This window comes from Bombina bombina, chromosome 2 (genome assembly GCF_027579735.1).
Source record: "Bombina bombina isolate aBomBom1 chromosome 2, aBomBom1.pri, whole genome shotgun sequence".
Taxonomy (NCBI): Eukaryota; Metazoa; Chordata; class Amphibia; order Anura; family Bombinatoridae; genus Bombina; species Bombina bombina.
The window spans coordinates 460,271,038-460,283,972 of NC_069500.1; the positions used below are offsets into that span (position 1 = coordinate 460,271,038).

General features: G+C 40.6%; 1 protein-coding gene across 1 annotated transcript in view; it reads left to right on the forward strand.

Annotated features, from left to right (window-relative positions):
- The window catches only part of TPST2 (tyrosylprotein sulfotransferase 2), a 254,414-nt gene that overhangs the window by 124,183 nt on the left and 117,296 nt on the right, over nt 1–12,935 (forward strand). Inside the window, exon 2 of the mRNA XM_053702085.1 lies at nt 6,614–6,673. The gene's annotated coding sequence lies outside the window, so the exon portion shown is untranslated. The remainder of the gene's footprint in view (nt 1–6,613; nt 6,674–12,935) is intronic.

The window sequence follows — 12,935 nt, forward strand, 5'->3', positions numbered from 1 at the left end:
CCTGCTTTCAGAATTTGTTATCTTTGCTAATGGGATTAAACCTTTGCTAAAGTTGTGTTGTTTACAAGGATTGAGGCTATAACTGTTTCAATTTATTAATTTTCAACTGTCATAGATCTTCTGTGCTTCTTAAAGGCACAGTACGTTTTAATATTATTCTAATTGAATTGTATTTCCAAGTTGCAAGTTTATTTGCTAGTGTGTTAAACATGTCTGATTCAGAGGATGATACCTGTGTCATTTGTTGCAATGCCAAAGTGGAGCCCAATAGAAATTTATGTACTAACTGTATTGATGCTACTTTAAATAAAAGTCAATCTGTACAAATTGAACAAATTTCACCAAACAACGAGGGGAGAGTTATGCCGACTAACTCGCCTCACGTGTCAGTACCTACATCTCCCGCTCAGAGGGAGGTGCGTGATATTGTAGCGCCGAGTACATCTGGGCGGCCATTACAAATCACATTACAGGATATGGCTACTGTTATGACTGAGGTTTTGGCTAAATTACCAGAACTAAGAGGTAAGCGTGATCACTCTGGGGTGAGAACAGAGTGCGCTGATAATATTAGGGCCATGTCAGACACTGCGTCACAGGTGGCAGAACATGAGGACGGAGAACTTCATTCTGTGGGTGACGGTTCTGATCCAAACAGACTGGATTCAGATATTTCAAATTTTAAATTTAAACTGGAAAACCTCCGTGTATTACTAGGGGAGGTGTTAGCGGCTCTGAATGATTGTAACACAGTTGCAATACCAGAGAAAATGTGTAGGTTGGATAAATATTTTGCGGTACCGACGAGTACTGAGGTTTTTCCTATACCTAAGAGACTTACTGAAATTGTTACTAAGGAGTGGGATAGACCCGGTGTGCCGTTCTCACCCCCTCCGATATTTAGAAAAATGTTTCCAATAGACGCCACCACAAGGGACTTATGGCAAACGGTCCCTAAGGTGGAGGGAGCAGTTTCTACCTTAGCTAAGCGTACCACTATCCCGGTGGAGGATAGCTGTGCTTTTTCAGATCCAATGGATAAAAAGTTAGAGGGTTACCTTAAGAAAATGTTTGTTCAACAAGGTTTTATATTGCAACCCCTTGCATGCATTGCGCCGATCACGGCTGCAGCGGCATTCTGGATTGAGTCTCTGGAAGAGAACATTGGTTCAGCTACTCTGGACGACATTACGGACAGGCTTAGAGTCCTTAAACTAGCTAATTCATTCATTTCGGAGGCCGTAGTACATCTTACTAAACTTACGGCGAAGAATTCAGGATTCGCCATTCAGGCACGCAGGGCGCTGTGGCTAAAATCCTGGTCAGCTGATGTTACTTCTAAGTCTAAATTGCTTAATATACCTTTCAAAGGGCAGACCTTATTCGGGCCCGGGTTGAAAGAGATTATCGCTGACATTACAGGAGGTAAAGGCCATGCCCTGCCTCAGGACAAAGCCAAAGTTAAGGCTAGACAGTCTAATTTTCGTTCCTTTCGTAATTTCAAAGCAGGAGCAGCATCAACTTCCTCTGCACCAAAACAGGAAGGAGCTGTTGCTCGCTACAGACAAGGCTGGAAACCTAACCAGTCCTGGAACAAGGGCAAGCAGGCCAGGAAACCTGCTGCTGCCCCTAAAACAGCATGAATTGAGGGCCCCCGATCCGGGATCGGATCTAGTGGGGGGCAGACTTTCTCTCTTCGCCCAGGCTTGGGCAAGAGATGTCCAGGATCCCTGGGCGCTAGAGATAATATCTCAGGGATACCTTCTGGACTTCAAATACTCTCCTCCAAGAGAGAGATTTCATCTGTCAAGATTGTCAACAATCCAGACAAAGAAAGAGGCGTTTCTACGCTGCGTACAAGAGCTCTTGTTAATGGGAGTAATCCATCCAGTTCCACGATCGGAACAGGGACAGGGGTTTTACTCAAATCTGTTTGTGGTTCCCAAAAAAGAGGGAACTTTCAGACCAATCCTGGACTTAAAGATCCTAAACAAATTTCTAAGAGTTCCATCGTTCAAGATGGAGACTATTCGGACAATTTTACCTATGATCCAAGAGGGTCAGTACATGACCACTGTAGATTTAAAAGATGCTTACCTTCACATACCGATTCACAAAGATCATTATCGGTACCTAAGGTTTGCCTTCCTAGACAGGCATTACCAGTTTGTGTCTCTTCCATTCGCATTGGCTACAGCTCCAAGAATCTTCACAAAGGTTCTGGGTGCTCTTCTGGCGGTACTAAGACCGCGGGGAATCTCGGTAGCTCCATACCTAGACGACATTCTGATACAAGCTTCAAGCTTTCAAACTGCCAAGTCTCATACAGAGTTAGTGCTGGCATTTCTAAGGTCACATGGATGGAAGGTGAACGAAAAGAAAAGTTCACTCGTTCCACTCACAAGAGTTCCCTTCCTGGGGACTCTTATAGATTCTGTAGAAATGAAGATTTACCTGACAGAGGACAGGCTAACAAGACTTCAAAGTGCTTGCCGCACCCTACATTCCATTCAACACCCGTCAGTGGCTCAATGCATGGAGGTAATCGGCTTAATGGTAGCGGCAATGGACATAGTACCCTTTGCACGCTTACACCTCAGACCACTGCAACTGTGCATGCTAAGTCAGTGGAATGGGGATTACTCAAACTTATCCCCTTCTCTGAATCTGGATCAAGAGACCAGAAATTCTCTTCTATGGTGGCTTTCTCGGCCACATCTGTCCAGGGGGATGCCATTCAGCAGACCAGACTGGACAATTGTAACAACAGACGCCAGCCTTCTAGGTTGGGGTGCCGTCTGGAATTCTCTGAAGGCTCAGGGACAATGGAATCAGGAGGAGAGTCTCCTGCCAATAAACATTCTGGAATTGAGAGCAGTTCTCAATGCCCTCCTGGCTTGGCCCCAGTTGACAACTCGGGGGTTCATCAGGTTTCAGTCGGACAACATCACGACTGTAGCCTACATCAACCATCAGGGAGGGACAAGAAGCTCCCTAGCTATGATGGAAGTATCAAAGATAATTCTCTGGGCAGAGTCTCACTCTTGCCACCTGTCAGCAATCCACATCCCGGGAGTGGAGAACTGGGAGGCGGATTTCTTAAGTCGTCAGACTTTTCATCCGGGGGAGTGGGAACTTCATCCGGAGGTCTTTGCCCAAATACTGCGACGTTGGGGCAAACCAGAGATAGATCTCATGGCGTCTCGACAGAACGCCAAGCTTCCTCGTTACGGGTCCAGATCCAGGGATCCAGGAGCAGTCCTGATAGATGCTCTGACAGCACCTTGGGACTTCAGGATGGCTTACGTGTTTCCACCCTTCCCGTTGCTTCCTCGATTGATTGCCAGAATCAAACAAGAGAGAGCATCAGTGATTCTAATAGCACCTGCGTGGCCACGCAGGACTTGGTATGCAGACCTGGTGGACATGTCATCCTGTCCGCCTTGGTCTCTACCTCTGAAACAGGACCTTCTGATACAGGGTCCCTTCAAACATCAAAATCTAACTTCTCTGAAGCTGACTGCTTGGAAATTGAACGCTTGATTTTATCAAGACGTGGGTTTTCTGAGTCAGTTATTGATACCTTAATACAGGCTAGGAAACCTGTTACCAGAAAGATTTACCATAAGATATGGCGTAAATACCTATATTGGTGTGAATCCAAAGGTTACTCTTGGAGTAAGGTTAGGATTCCTAGGATATTGTCTTTTCTACAAGAAGGTTTAGAAAAGGGTTTATCTGCTAGTTCATTAAAGGGACAGATCTCAGCTCTGTCCATTCTGTTACACAAACGTCTGTCAGAAGTTCCTGACGTCCAGGCTTTTTGTCAGGCTTTGACCAGGATTAAGCCTGTGTTTAAAACTGTTGCTCCACCATGGAGTTTAAACCTTGTTCTTAATGTTTTACAGGGCGTTCCGTTTGAACCCCTTCATTCCATTGATATAAAGTTGTTATCTTGGAAAGTTCTATTTTTAATGGCTATTTCCTCGGCTCGAAGAGTCTCTGAATTATCAGCCTTACATTGTGATTCTCCTTATTTGATTTTTCATTCGGATAAGGTAGTCCTGCGTACTAAACCTGGGTTCTTACCTAAGGTAGTTACTAACAGGAATATCAATCAAGAGATTGTTGTTCCTTCTTTTTGCCCAAATCCTTCTTCAAAGAAGGAACGTCTACTGCACAACCTGGATGTAGTCCGTGCTCTAAAATTTTACTTACAGGCAACTAAGGAATTTCGACAAACGTCTTCTCTGTTTGTCATTTACTCTGGGCAGAGGAGAGGTCAAAAAGCTTCCGCTACCTCTCTTTCTTTTTGGCTTCGTAGCATAATTCGTTTAGCTTATGAGACTGCTGGACAGCAGCCTCCTGAAAGAATTACAGCTCATTCTACTAGAGCTGTGGCTTCCACTTGGGCCTTCAAGAATGAGGCCTCTGTTGAACAGATTTGCAAGGCTGCAACTTGGTCTTCGCTTCATACTTTTTCCAAATTTTACAAATTTGACACTTTTGCTTCATCGGAGGCTATTTTTGGGAGAAAGGTTCTTCAGGCAGTGGTTCCTTCTGTATAAAGAGCCTGCCTATCCCTCCCGTCATCCGTGTACTTTTGCTTTGGTATTGGTATCCCAGAAGTAATGATGACCCGTGGACTGATCACACTTAACAGAAGAAAACATAATTTATGCTTACCTGATAAATTCCTTTCTTCTGTAGTGTGATCAGTCCACGGCCCGCCCTGTTTTTAAGGCAGGTAAATATTTTTTAATTTATACTCCAGTCACCACTTCACCCTTGGCTTTTCCTTTCTCGTTGGTCCTTGGTCGAATGACTGGGAGTGACGTAGAGGGGAGGAGCTATATGCAGCTCTGCTGGGTGAATCCTCTTGCACTTCCTGTTGGGGAGGAGTAATATCCCAGAAGTAATGATGACCCGTGGACTGATCACACTACAGAAGAAAGGAATTTATCAGGTAAGCATAAATTATGTTTTTTTTGTCTTTAAAGTTATAGGCTGTTAGTAAATAAGGTTGCACCGTGGTTGCAGATGGAAGCTTTATCTTTACAAATAATTCCAGAGGTAATATCCTCTATTTTCTAGTTCATAGAAGAAAATGCTTTCAGATGAGATGCAGATGTACGTTTTGACTACATTCTTTTGGCTATAATTATGTGCACATTAAATGCTTCAAAAACACACACATGCATTTTCAGTATTGAAATTATAGATCTGTTTCTAGAACAATATATCCTTAATCAAATGGTGAGTCCAACATAAAAGTATTTTCTTGTTTTGATATAGTTTGACAAAGGAGTTTAGAATCAGTTAACTTTTCTCATTTTTCATTGGATCCATGAGAGGCACGTATGGTTCTGCCTTTTAGTTACTGTTGTACAATAATATTTGAAGTTTATACATTTGAAACTTTTTAGAAATTGAATGTTTCACTTTCAGATTAATTTTCATCAAGTTACTGATGTGACTTAGAATAATCATGTTTTGACTCTTGCATATATATAAGATCTAACCTATTCATAATGGTTTGCAGATGTTCATTTTTTGTTTTCATGCAGTCATCAGTTCCTGTATGTTTAGCACCCTTTATGTATTTCTGCTTTTTCTCAATTAAAGTATGTGCATGCATACTATATATGGGAAATTCCCGCTTTTAAAGGGACATATAGTACACTATACATTATTTTGTACATATTATCAAACAACTAAAGAGTTAACTGAAAAAGTAATAGCAATCCACTTGAAACCCCTGGTGAGTCTTTAATATATCTCTTGTAGACAATTATGGTTGGATGTAAAAGAGTTTGTGCCCTTTACACAGAACACTAAGGTGCTGTGTAATATGCAGTGGACTCAAGCAATTTGCAATATGCCTAAAGGGCCATTATAGTACAAAATGGCACACTTTTCATTTATTAGAGCAGGGGTACTTTGTGTTTCAATCCTGCAAATTGCAGGGTCACTAGGGCTGACATTACATGCTATAATAAATTAAATCATGTCATTTTTGCACTGTAACATTTCTTTATGAGGTATTTTTTTAAAAGGTGTTTTGTTTTTTTAACAGATGTTAGTAAATTTGTTTTGATGCTAGTGGGCAGTTTCACTGTCGACAAATAGCCAATGAGGGACATTCTACTTATCAGCCAAGGAGCAATAAGCGCCCCCCACGGATCTAAAATTTAGCTTTTAGGCCTTGCAGCTATGAAATACAAATCCACCTTTTATTGTATTACTGTGCTGTTACCGAATCCCTCCTTGGGTGAGGCATGTAGAGACAGAGTATCTTGCGGCTTTTGACATGCACTATTACAGGGCTGAAACACCCTTTATATCACAACATATGGCCATGTCATTGAGGAGATATACACGTTTGTCAATGAATATAATATAAATATATCTCATAGGGATGTCCAAATATTTCTGGGCTGGCTCCAAGATTTTGAACAAATTTGATTCTTATGTAATGCTTTTCTTTATATAATTATAAATAATGTACAGAATGGATAGGTAATTGTTACCTGCTAGTAATGTAACATTCTGTTCAACTACTGATAATTTATGCTTTTATCTTTTTATTTACTCTAATTTTTTTTTTTAACAGGTGCTGCATCTCTAAACAAAAGGAAAGCGCACTATTGTAAGATGGTTTTACCACAGCAAGGTGAGTTGAACTAAAATGTCATTTGATGACGTAGGGTTTACATATTTGAACAATGCCTGAGACTCCCAAGCTGGAGTTTACCTTTTATGGGACTAAATAAATACTAGATCTGCAACAACTAATCGGCATTATCGATTATGAAAATGGTTGTCAACGAATCTCATAATCGATTAGTTGGCTTGCAATTAGTTGGTCTGTGCACAGAACCAGCTGCTTTACTCCAATGAGCTCCTGCACATGGAATTGTGTTTTATGGTTATGTCCTTATACTGTCCTGAAAAAGTGAAAAGTAAAATGTCTGTAGACGTCCTTTAGGCTAAGTTTCTTTTTCAGTTTACAACTACTCCTGTCTTATGTGCAACCCAGAAATAAAATAGGAGTCATAATTTTGATTGCTTATATAAAATCAGGTGATTTGGGTCTATGCTTTGCATGATATAGTGCTGAGCTTGTTATTTACACCTAGCCTAGATTGATGGCATGTGTTATATGAATTGATGTCACTATTACCTATTTACACAATTTTTAGTGGATTGCTTGCTATTGCTGATTATATGTACTCTATAGATAAATGTGTTAGACGGTGTCCTTTTACTGATATATAGTCTTTAGCCCTTTTGCCTTTTTTATTTTTTTTTATTTTTAATTAATTGGAATATGTACCAAATTCAACCTCTAAGTATATATCTGTTATTTTTAAGAGTGGACTAGATATTTTTCCCCTTACCTTATAGCTGGTTATTTACCATTGCATATAGATATTCAAGCTATTTTATGTCAGAATGAAGTCCAGGCTTACTTTGTTAAGAGGCCCCTTGCATTGGTGGAGAGCTAACAAAGATAAATAGCCCACCTTGGTGAAATTGGCAAAACCCTACTTATGCATCTCAGGCACCTCAACACCATGTGAGTGCCTCTTCTCTGCTGCAGGCAAAATAGCTTGCAAAAAAGAGACCCAGGCTCATCCAGGAGCATATGGATATGTTGACATCATTGCATTTCAATGCAAAGTTTCTGAAAAAGTAAATAACAGAATGCTATAAACAGTGATAATCTATCTCTTACTAGTTCTACCTCTTTTTAAACAGTTTGTGGTGTTTTTTTATTATAAAAATGTGTTCTGCTGCTTAAAAAAATTGGACCAACAGTTGTGTTAATGTAAAGTTGTAAAGTTTTAGTCTGAAGTTTATATTTAGAACACTTACGGCTAGATTTAGAGTTTTGTCGTTAACAACCCGCGTAGCTAACGCTGGCTTTTCTTTCATGTAATTAGCAAGAGTCCATGAGCTAGTGACGTATGGGATATACATTCCTACCAGGAGGGGCAAAGTTTCCCAAACCTCAAAATGCCTATAAATACACCCCTCACCACACCCACAAATCAGTTTTACAAACTTTGCCTCCTATGGAGGTGAAGTAAGTTTGTGCTAGATTCTACGTTGATATGCGCTCCGCAGCAGGTTGGAGCCCGGTTTTCCTCTCAGTGTGCAGTGAATGTCAGAGGGATGTGAGGAGAGTATTGCCTATTCGAATTCAATGATCTCCTTCTACGGGGTCTATTTCATAGGTTCTCTGTTATCGGTCGTAGAGATTCATCTCTTACCTCCCTTTTCAGATAGACAATATACTCTTATATATACCATTACCTCTACTGATTCTCGTTTCAGTACTGGTTTGGCTTTCTACTACATGTAGATGAGTGTCCTGGGGTAAGTAAGTCTTATTTTCTGTGACACTCTAAGCTATGGTTGGGCACTTTTATATAAAGTTCTAAATATATGTATTCAAACATTTATTTGCCTTGACTCAGGATGTTCAACATTCCTTTTTTTCAGACAGTCAGTTTCATATTTGGGATAATGCATATGAATAAATCAATTTTTTTCTTACCTTAAAATTTGACTTTTTTTCCTGTGGGCTGTTAGGCTCGCGGGGGCTGAAAATGCTTCATTTTATTGCGTCATTCTTGGCGCGGACTTTTTTGGCGCAAAAAGTTTTTTCTGTTTCCGGCGTCATACGTGTCGCCGGAAGTTGCGTCATTTTTGACGTTTTTTTGCGCCAAAAGTGTCGGCGTTCCGGATGTGGCGTCATTTTTTGCGCCAAAAGCATTTAGGCGCCAAATAATGTGGGCGTCTTTTTTTGGCGCTAAAAAATATGGGCGTCACTTTTGTCTCCACATTATTTAAGTCTCATTATTTATTGCTTCTGGTTGCTAGAAGCTTGTTCACTGGCATTTTTTCCCATTCCTGAAACTGTCATTTAAGGAATTTGATCAATTTTGCTTTATATGTTGTTTTTTCTATTACATATTGCAAGATGTCCCAGATTGACACTGAGTCAGAAGATACTTCTGGAAAAACGCTGCCTGGTGCTGGATCTACCAAAGTTAAGTGTATCTGTTGTAAACTTGTGGTATCTGTTCCTCCAGCTGTTGTTTGTAATGAATGTCATGACAAACTTGTTAATGCAGATAATATTTCCTTTAGTAATGTTACATTACCTGTTGCTGTTCCATCAACATCTAATACTCAGAGTGTTCCTGTTAACATAAGAGATTTTGTTTCTAAATCTATTAAGAAGGCTATGTCTGTTATTCCCCCTTCTAGTAAACGTAAAAGGTCTTTTAAAACTTCTCATTTTTCAGATGAATTTTTAAATGAACATCATCATTCTGATTCTGATAGTGGTTCCTCTGGTTCAGAGGATTCTGTCTCAGAGGTTGATGCTGATAAATCTTCATATTTATTCAAAATGGAATTTATTCGTTCTTTACTTAAAGAGGTCTTAATTGCATTAGAAATAGAGGATTCTGGTCCTCTTGATACTAAATCTAAACGTTTAAATAAGGTTTTTAAATCTCCTGTAGTTATTCCAGAAGTTTTTCCTGTCCCTGATGCTATTTCTGAAGTAATCTCCAGGGAATGGAATAATTTGGGTAATTCATTTACTCCTTCTAAACGTTTTAAGCAATTATATCCTGTGCCATCTGACAGATTAGAATTTTGGGACAAAATCCCTAAGGTTTATGGGGCTGTCTCTACTCTTGCTAAACGTACTACTATTCCTACGGCAGATAGTACTTCCTTTAAGGATCCTTTAGATAGGAAGATTGAATCCTTTCTAAGAAAAGCTTACTTATGTTCAGGTAATCTTCTTAGACCTGCTATATCTTTAGCGGATGTTGCTGCAGCTTCAACTTTTTGGTTAGAAGCTTTAGCGCAACAAGTAACAGATCATAACTCTCATAGCATTGTTAATCTTCTTCAACATGCTAATAACTTTATTTGTGATGCCATCTTTGATATCATTAGAGTTGATGTCAGGTATATGTCTCTAGCTATTTCTCCTGTTAAGTGTAGTCAGTCCACGGGTCATCATTACTTCTGGGATATTAACTCCTCCCCAACAGGAAGTGCAAGAGGATCACCCAAGCAGAGCTGCTATATAGCTCCTCCCCTCTACGTCACACCCAGTCATTCTCTTGCACCCAACTAATAGATAGGATGTGTGAGAGGACTGTGGTGATTATACTTAGTTTTTATATCTTCAATCAAAAGTTTGTTATTTTAAAACAGCACCGGAGTGTGTTGTTCCTTCTCAGGTAGAATTTGAAGAAGAATCTACCTGAGTTTTTGGATGATTTTAGCCGGCGTAGCTAAGATTCATTTTGCTGTTCTCGGCCATTCTGAGGAGTGAGGTAAACTTCAGATCAGGGGACAGCGGGCAGGTTCACCTGCAAAGAGGTATGTTGCAGTATATTATTTTCTGAGGAATGGAATTGACTGAGAAAATACTGCCGATGCCGATATAATGTAAGTTCAGCCTTAAATGCAGTAGTAGCAACTGGTATCAGGCTGTTATGTATATATGTTTACACTTCAGTATTCTGGGGAATGGCACTTCACTGGGATAATACTATATGCATATAACTTTTAGCCTAACTTACAGTGGGAACGTCTAGCAACAGGCTAATGACATTTCATGTTATTTGATTTTAAACGTTTTGCTGGCATGTTAAATCGTTTAATTATCTGAGGTACTGGGTGAAAAATTGTTTTGGGCACTGTTTTTCCACTTGGCTGTCGTTTATTTTAATTTTAGACAGTTTACTGAACTTCCCTCACTGCTGTGTGTGAGGGGGAGGGGCCTATTTTGGCGCTTTTGCTACGCATCAGAAATTCAGTCAAAAGTCTGTTTCTCTCCCTGCATGATCCGGATCGTCTCTACAGAGCTCAAGGGTCTTCAAAAATTATTTTGAGGGAGGTAATCACTCACAGCAGACCTGTGAGATTGTGCTTTGACTGTGATAAAAAACGTTTATATTTTGTACATTTTTTTCTGCTATTAAGGGTTAGTTATCCATTGCTAATGGGGGCAATCCTTAGCGAAATTTATGCCTTTACCGGGAAAAATTTGGTTTTTATAATTTCTCCGGTTCATTGTTATTCAACTGTCATAGTTTTTTTCTGTGCTTCTTAAAGGCACAGTGCGTTTTTCATATTACTTGTAAATTGAGTTGAAAAGTATTTCCAAGCTTGCTAGTTTAATTGCTAGTTTGTTAAACATGTCTGACTCAGAGGAATATCTCTGTGCTATATGTGCAAATGCCAAGGTGGAGCCCAATAGAAATTTATGTACTAATTGCATTGATGCTACTTTAAATAAAAGTCAATCTGTACAAATTGAACATCATTCACCAAACAACGAGGGGGAAGTTATGCCGACTAACTTGCCTCACGTGTCAGTACCTGCATCTCCCGCTCGGGAGGTGCGTGATATTGTAACGCCGAGTACTTCAGGGCGGCCATTACAAATCACACTACAGGACATGGCTAATGTTATGACTGAAGTTTTGTCTAAATTACCAGAACTTAGAGGTAAGCGAGATCACTCTGGGGTGAGAACAGAGTGCGCTGATAATATTAGGGCCATGTCAGATACTGCGTCACAATTTGCAGAACATGAGGACGGAGAGCTTCAATCTGCAGGTGACGGATCTGATCCAAATAGAGTGGATTCAGACATTTCAAATTTTAAGTTTAAACTAGAAAACCTCAGTGTACTGCTAGGGGAGGTATTAGCGGCTCTGAATGATTGTAACACCGTTGCAATCCCAGAGAAATTATGTAGGCTGGATAGATACTATGCAGTACCAGCGAGTACTGACGTATTTCCTATACCTAAGAGGCTTACAGAGATAATTACTAAGGAGTGGGATAGGCCCGGTGTACCCTTTCCCCCCCCTCCTGTATTTAGAAAAATGTTTCCAATAGACGCCACCACACGGGACTTATGGCAGATGGTCCCTAAGGTGGAGGGAGCGGTTTCTACTCTGGCTAAGCGTACCACTATCCCGGTGGAGGATAGCTGTGCCTTTTCAGATCCAATGGATAAAAAATTAGAGGGTTACCTTAAGAAAATGTTTGTTCAACAAGGTTTTATATTGGAACCCCTTGCATGTATTGCGTCTGTCACGGCTGCGGCCGCATTTTGGTCCGAGTCTCTGGAAGAGACTCTTGACTCTAACTATAGATGAGATTTCAAATAAGCTTAAAACCCTTAAGCTAGCTAATTCATTTATTTCAGATGCCGTAGTACATTTAACTAAACTTACGGCTAAGAATTCCGGATTCGCCATTCAGGCACGTAGAGCACTGTGGCTAAAATCCTGGTCAGCTGATGTTACTTCTAAATCTAAATTACTTAACATACCTTTCAAAGGGCAGACCTTATTCGGGCCCGGTTTGAAAGAAATTATCGCTGACATTACAGGAGGTAAAGGCCATGCCCTGCCTCAAGACAGAGCCAAACCTAGGGCTAGACAGTCTAATTTTCGTGCCTTTCGTAACTTCAAGGCAGGAGCAGCATCAACTTCCTCTGCACCAAAACAGGAAGGAGCTGTTGCTCGCTACAGACAAGGCTGGAAACCTAACCAGTCCTGGAACAAGGGCAAGCAGGCCAGAAAACCTGCTGCTGCCCCTAAGACAGCATGAATTGAGGGCCCCCGATCCGGGAACGGATCTAGTGGGGGGCAGACTTTCTCTCTTCGCCCAGGCTTGGGCAAGAGATGTCCAGGATCCCTGGGCGTTAGAGATCATATCTCAGGGATATCTTCTGGACTTCAAAATCTCTCCCCCAAAAGGGAGATTTCATCTTTCAAGGTTGTCAACAAACCAAATAAAGAAAGAGGCGTTTCTACGCTGTGTACAAGATCTTTTGCTAATGGGAGTGATCCACCCGGTTCCGCGGTCGGAGCACGGAC